We start from the raw sequence: 8,064 nt of genomic DNA, 5'->3' as shown, positions 1-8,064 counted from the left end.
AGTGGAGACTAAACACATCCCTGTGTTGGTGGTGGAGTGGGGACTAAACACATCCCTGAGGAGAGCCTGTGTTGGTGGTGGAGTGGGGACTAAACACATCCCTGAGGAGAGCCTGTGTTGGTGGTGGAGTGGGGACTAAGCACATCCCTGTGTTGGTGGTGGAGTGGAGACTAAACACATCCCTGAGGAGAGCCTGTGTTGGTGGTGGAGTGGAGACTAAACACATCCCTGTGGAGAGCCTGTGTTGGTGGTGGAGTGGAGACTAAACACATCCCTGTGTTGGTGGTGGAGTGGAGACTAAACACATCCCTAAGGAGAGCCTGTGTTGGTGGTGGAGTGGAGACTAAACACATCCCTGTGGAGAGCCTGTGTTGGTGGTGGAGTGGAGACTAAACACATCCCTGTGTTGGTGGTGGAGTGGGGACTAAACACATCCCTGTGTTGGTGGTGGAGTGGAGACTAAACACATCCCTGTGGAGAGCCTGTGTTGGTGGTGGAGTGGAGACTAAACACATCCCTGTGTTGGTGGTGGAGTGGGGACTAAACACATCCCTGAGGAGAGCCTGTGTTGGTGGTGGAGTGGAGACTAAACACATCCCTGAGGAGAGCCTGTGTTGGTGGTGGAGTGGAGACTAAACACATCCCTGTGGAGAGCCTGTGTTGGTGGTGGAGTGGAGACTAAACACATCCCTGTGTTGGTGGTGGAGTGGAGACTAAACACATCCCTGAGGAGAGCCTGTGTTGGTGGTGGAGTGGAGACTAAACACATCCCTGTGTTGGTGGTGGAGTGGAGACTAAACACATCCCTAAGGAGAGCCTGTGTTGGTGGTGGAGTGGGGACTAAACACATCCCTGTGTTGGTGGTGGAGTGGAGACTAAACACAGAGGAGAGCCTGTGTTGGTGGTGGAGTGGAGACTAAACACAGAGGAGAGCCTGTGTTGGTGGTGGAGTGGAGACTAAACACATCCCTGTGTTGGTGGTGGAGTGGAGACTAAACACATCCCTGAGGAGAGCCTGTGTTGGTGGTGGAGTGGAGACTAAACACATCCCTGTGGAGAGCCTGTGTTGGTGGTGGAGTGGAGACTAAACACATCCCTGTGTTGGTGGTGGAGTGGAGACTAAACACATCCCTGAGGAGAGCCTGTGTTGGTGGTGGAGTGGAGACTAAACACATCCCTGTGGAGAGCCTGTGTTGGTGGTGGAGTGGAGACTAAACACATCCCTGAGGAGAGCCTGTGTTGGTGGTGGAGTGGAGACTAAACACATCCCTGAGGAGAGCCTGTGTTGGTGGTGGAGTGGAGACTAAACACATCCCTGAGGAGAGCCTGTGTTGGTGGTGGAGTGGAGACTAAACACATCCCTGTGGAGAGCCTGTGTTGGTGGTGGAGTGGAGACTAAACACATCCCTGTGTTGGTGGTGGAGTGGAGACTAAACACATCCCTGAGGAGAGCCTGTGTTGGTGGTGGAGTGGAGACTAAACACATCCCTGTGGAGAGCCTGTGTTGGTGGTGGAGTGGAGACTAAACACATCCCTGAGGAGAGCCTGTGTTGGTGGTGGAGTGGAGACTAAACACATCCCTGAGGAGAGCCTGTGTTGGTGGTGGAGTGGAGACTAAACACATCCCTGTGTTGGTGGTGGAGTGGAGACTAAACACATCCCTGAGGAGAGCCTGTGTTGATGGTGTGTTTGTCTGACAACGTGGGGACCCACCTTGACACACTGTGACCTCTAACTTAGGAAGTCCAACAGCCACAAAACCAGCCCCCCATCTAAGAAGATGTCCCTTATGAGTCTCTGTGCCAGAATGTAAGGCTGGATTGTGTTGAAGGCAGAAGAAAAGTCAACAAACCGAACCCTGCCATGGGATTTGGCGCCCTCTAGATGTCTATAGACCATGTTAATACCCCCTCTAGATGTCTATAGACCATGTTGAGGAGAGTAAGAATGACATCATCAACTCCTCTGCTAGGCTGATAGGCAAAGTGTTAATGGTTCGAGGAACTGCTGGGCGACGCTGAGGATATGACTTTTCACACGTTTCTCAAGGCATTTCATTACTAAGGATGTCAAGGACGACAGGGCTGTAGTTCATTCAGCACAGAGGGATTAGAGGCTTTAGGAGGGGGGTAGAATTGTTGAGTTTTTCCACAACACTGCCATGTGTTGCTGGTCGAGGGAGGATTGGAAAATGTTTGTAAAAACACCAACTATCAATATGTACAATGAGCTGACTAGGGAAGTCCCGCAATAAGAGCTAAAACGCTAATATTTGTTTAAACTCACAGTTCTGTGACTTCTATCACTTGTGACCTTAACTGAGCAGATTGATATCCAGTCTCGTTGATCCATAGGTAAGCCTGGGTAGTGAAATAGAAGGATGCCCCCGGTGCAACTCTCTAGTCTAATACATCCACAGTCCATAGGTAAGCCTGCGCAGTGAAATAGAAGGATGCCCCCGGTGCAACTCTCTAGTCTAATACATCCACAGTCCATAGGTAAGCCTGCGCAGTGAAATAGAAGGATGCCCCCGGTGCAACTCTCTAGTCTAATACATCCACAGTCCATAGGTAAGCCTGCGCAGTGAAATAGAAGGATGCCCCCGGTGCAACTCTCTAGTCTAATACATCCACAGTCCATAGGTAAGCCTGCGCAGTGAAATAGAAGGATGCCCCCGGTGCAACTCTCTAGTCTAATACATCCACAGTCCATAGGTAAGCCTGCGCAGTGAAATAGAAGGATGCCCCCGGTGCAACTCTCTAGTCTAATACATCCACAGTGCGATTCAAACAGATTTTGAATTTATATAATATTCCAAACTTTTTCTTCTTCCATTATCTAGTATAAATATGGCATGATTCCACTATTTGTATTCGTTTGCATCACTTTCAATTATAGACTATTATTTTGAAGGCAAACGGCAAATTCCACTGTTGTGGATAATCCTTATTTTGGCTAGTTTTACGTATGTAATGCCAAAGGTATTGACTGAGTGTATTCTACCAGACCGAGGCGCATGTTGCAGAATTCGGGAAATTCCATACTTCTGCCCCGGACTTCCGAGACATCTAGCGCGTTCAGATGCTTGTCTGATCTAGGGAACTCGGATATTTCCGACTTGCTGATTCGTTGAATGTGGCATGTGTACAACTACAACAAGTTAGCAAGTCGGGGACATTTTCGAGTTCCTAGTTCTGACTAGAACTTGAAACGGCATTTGAAAAGGGGTGTGGTGACGGTTCGGTGACAGCCTACCAGTGGAGGCTGATGGGATGAGCTGTATAGGAAGACGTGCTCTGTGTAATGGCTGGAATGGAGTTTATGGAACGGAGTCAAACAGGGCTTCTATATGTTTGATGTGTCTGGTAACATTTCATTGATTCCATTCCAGCCATTACAATGAGCCTGTAACGGCTTTCTTCCGATGAAGGAGAGTCGGACCAAAATGCAGCGTGGTTAGTTCGATACATGTTTAATGAAAGAATAAACACGATAAATACAAAAACAAGAAACGGAATGTGAAAACCTATACAGCCTGTCTGGTGAATACAAACACACTGAGACAGGAACAATCACCCACGAAAACACTCACCGAATATGGCTGCCTAAATATGGTTCCCAATCAGAGACAACGAGAATCACCTGACTGATTGAGAACCGCCTCAGGCAGCCATAGACTACGTAGACACCCCACAAAACCCCTAAGACAAAAACACACCACAATAACCCATGTCACACCCTGGCCTGACCAAATAATTAAAGAAAACACTAAATACTAAGACCAAGGCGTGACAGAGCCCATCCGACCAGCCTCCACTGCAGCCTACTGTAGTGGAGTTATGACATTAACCTGAAACACAGTTGGTTACATACCTATTTTATTAGGTGGCTACTGTGTGTAACATTATTTTTTTCCCACTTTACTTGATTCTGGTTTTTGTAGTTTATCTCGTGAGAAGGAGGCCGACAATCAGCTGCAAGAAACCACCAATCATTATTCAGCCAGGGCCAATCATTATTCAGGCAGGGCCAATCATTATTCAGCCAGGGCCAATCATTATTCAGCCAGGGCCAATCATTATTCAGCCAGGGCCAATCATTATTCAGGCAGGGCCAATCATTATTCAGCCAGGGCCAATCATTATTCAGCCAGGGCCAATCATTATTCAGCCAGGGCCAATCATTATTCAGCCAGGGCCAATCATTATTCAGCCAGGGCCAATCATTATTCAGCCAGGGCATAAAAAGTGACACATTTTTCCCAAAGGTCATTTTGACCTTTTCTCCTCACTTCAGCATTATGAATAGTGACTCACGGTGACAAGGGCCGGGTGTCACGCCCTGGTCTTAGTATTTAGTGGTTTCTTTATTATTTTGGTCAGGCCAGGGTGTGACATGGGTTTATTATGTGGTGTGTTTTGTCTTGGCGTTTTTGTAGGGTATTGGGATTGTGGCTTAGTGGGGTTTTCTAGGTAAGTCTATGGCTGTCTGGAGTGGTTCTCAATCAGAGGCAGGTGTTTATCGTTGTCTCTGATTGGGAACCATATTTAGGCAGCCATATTCTTTGAGTGTTTCGTGGGTGATTGTTCCTGTCTCTGTTTTGCACCAGTATAGGCTGTTAGGTTTTTTGTGTTACGTTTTTGTATTGATCGTGTTTCTATTGATCGTGTTTCTATTGATCGTGTTTCTATTGATCGTGTTTCGTCTTTATTAAAGATCTATCGATTTAACCACGCTGCATTTTGGTCCGCCTCTCCTTCATCGGAAGAAAACCCTAACACCGGGCCACTACTCGTAACACTCAAGCATGTCCACTGGATGGCGACGTCATACCAGGAGAAAACAAATTCGGAGCCTTGAAAAACAGACCCAAGACATTCAATCTGTTACCAGGGTTACAGGATTACCTCCCTGGGATGTTTAGACAGTGAGGTAGCATTGACTACTGTTTACGACATCACTCACCTAATACCACACGACATGGTGGATCCATAGTACTGCAGTTTAGAATAGTTAGTCAACCTGTGAAAGTGTGTGTGAGCCATGCAAAGCCTCTAGATGAACAGCCATCAACTTAATCTGTCTGGACATTTCTCTGTTATTCATCTTGAATATATGGAATATTACACCTACTCTTCCTCCCTCCCTCTTCCTCATTAGAGAGAGAGAGAGATATAGAGAGAGGGTGAGTGTGTGTGTTTGAGCCAGTTGTAACTGCTGTTCGGTAGCATATCTGTTGATTGACATGTCACTATAGAGACAGAATATTACATGACTAAATCAGCATCCACCAACACTGATGCTGCCTGGGACTCATTTCCCCTGTGAATAACTATTTGAAATGGCTGAACATACAAGTTGTATCTGAACCCACATATCTGTCTCAACGGCAGCTGAAACAAAACGAAACTATGTACACTGAACAAAAATATAAACGCAACATGCAACATTTTTAAAGATTTTGAAGGAAATCTGTAAATGTAAGTTAATAAAATAGGCTCTAATTTACGACTTCACGACTGGGAATACAGATATGCATCTGTTGGTCACAGATACCTTAAATAAAAGGTAGGGGTGTGGATCAGAAAACCAGTCAGTATCTGATGTGGATCAGAAAACCAGTCAGTATCTGGTGGGACCACCATTTGCCTCACACAGCGAGACACGCCCATGCAGTACAACACGCCTCGTGCAGCGAGGCACGCCTCATGCAGTACAACACGCCTCGTGCAGCGAGGCACGCCTCATGCAGTACAACACGCCTCATGCAGCGAGACACGCCTCATGCAGCACAACACGCCTCATGCAGCGAGACATGCCTCATGCAGTACAACACGCCTCATGCAGCACATCACGCCTCATGCAGTACAACACGCCTCATGCAGCGAGACACGCCTCATACAGCACAACACGCCTCATGCAGCACAACACGCCTCATGCAGTACAACACGCCTAATGCAGCACAACACGCCTCATGCAGCACATCACGCCTCATGCAGCACAACACGCCTCATGCAGTACAACACGCCTCATGAAGTACAACACGCCTCATGCAGCGAGACACACCTCATACAGCGAGACACGTCTCATGCAGCACAACATGCCTCATGCAGCACAACACACCTCATGCAGTACAACACGCCTCATGCAGTACAACATGCCTCATGCAGCACAACACGCCTCATACAGTACAACACGCCTCATGCAGCACAACACGCCTCATGCAGCGAGACACGCCTCATGCAGTACAACACGCCTCATACAGTACAACACGCCTCATGCAGTACAACACGCCTCATGCAGTACAACACACCTCATGCAGCACAACACGCCTCATGCAGTACAACACGCCTCATGCAGCACAACACGCCTCATGCAGCACAACACGCCTCATGCAGTACAACACGCCTCATGCAGTACAACACGCCTCATGCAGCACAACACACCTCATGCAGTACAACACGCCTCATGCAGCGAGACACGCCTCATGCAGCACAACACACCTCATGCAGTACAACACGCCTCATGCAGCGAGACACGCCTCATGCAGCACAACACGCTTCATGCAGTGAGACACACCTCATACAGCCATAGCCCAGGGGTTGATGTTCTACAGGAGAATAGGGCCATAGCCCAGGGGTTGATGTTCTACAGGAGAATAGGGCCATAGCCCAGGGGTTGATGTTCTACAGGAGAATAGGGCCATAGCCCAGGGGTTGTCTACTCTACAGGAGAATAGGGCCATAGCCCAGGGGTTGATGTTCTACAGGAGAATAGGGCCATAGCCCAGGGGTTGTCTACTCTACAGGAGAATAGGGCCATAGCCCAGGGGTTGGCTACTCTACAGGAGAAGAGGAACATAGCCCAGGGGTTGACTACTCTGCAGCTCTGGTCTGTAGCTCTGGTCTGTAGCGCTTGTCTGTAACTCTGGTCTGTAACTCTGGTCTGTAGCTCTGGTCTGTAACTCTGGTCTGTAGCGCTGGTCTGTAGCGCTGGTCTGTAACTCTGGTCTGTATCTCTGGTCTGTAGCGCTGGTCTGTAACTCTGGTCTGTAACTCTGGTCTGTAGCTCTGGTCTGTAACTCTGGTCTGTAACTCTGGTCTGTAGCTCTGGTCTGTAACTCTGGTCTGTAACTCTGCTCTGTAGCTCTGGTCTGTAGCTCTGGTCTGCAGCTCTGGTCTGTAGCTCTGGTCTGTAGCTCTGGTCTGTAGCTCTGGTCTGTAGCTCTGGTCTGTAACTCTGGTCTGTAGCTCTGGTCTGTAACTCTGGTCTGTAGCTCTGGTCTGTAACTCTGGTCTGTAACTCTGCTCTGTAGCTCTGGTCTGTAGCTCTGGTCTGCAGCTCTGGTCTGCAGCTCTGGTCTGTAGCTCTGGTCTGTAGCTCTGGTCTGTAGCTCTGGTCTGTAACTCTGGTCTGTAGCTCTGGTCTGTAACTCTGGTCTGTACCTTTGCTCTGTAACTCTGGTCTGTAGCTCTGGTCTGTAGTTCTGGTCTGTAACTCTGGTCTGTAACTCTGCTCTGTAGTTCTGCTCTGTAACTCTGGTCTGTAGCTCTGGTCTGTAGTTCTGGTCTGTAACTCTGGTCTGTAACTCTGGTCTGTAACTCTGGTCTGTAGCTCTGGTCTGTAACTCTGGTCTGTAACTCTGGTCTGTAGCTCTGGTCTGTAACTCTGGTCTGTAACTCTGCTCTGTAGCTCTGCTCTGTAGCTCTGGTCTGCAGCTCTGGTCTGTAGCTCTGGTCTGTAGCTCTGGTCTGTAGCTCTGGTCTGTAGCTCTGGTCTGTAACTCTGGTCTGTAGCTCTGGTCTGTAACTCTGGTCTGTACCTTTGCTCTGTAACTCTGGTCTGTAGCTCTGGTCTGTAGTTCTGGTCTGTAACTCTGGTCTGTAACTCTGCTCTGTAGTTCTGGTCTGTAACTCTGGTCTGTAGCTCTGGTCTGTAACTCTGGTCTGTAACTCTGGTCTGTAACTCTGCTCTGTAGCTCTGGTCTGTAACTCTGGTCTGTAGCTCTGCTGGCGAAGGCAGTCAGGGAGAGGACCACCTGTTTGTTTCTGTTGGTTTGGTTTA

The sequence above is a fragment of the Oncorhynchus kisutch genome, unplaced genomic scaffold (assembly GCF_002021735.2).
Source record: "Oncorhynchus kisutch isolate 150728-3 unplaced genomic scaffold, Okis_V2 Okis09a-Okis19a_hom, whole genome shotgun sequence".
NCBI lineage: Eukaryota > Metazoa > Chordata > Actinopteri > Salmoniformes > Salmonidae > Oncorhynchus > Oncorhynchus kisutch.
The sequence above is the reverse complement of the archived record's forward strand: the minus strand, read 5'-3'. Positions refer to the sequence as shown.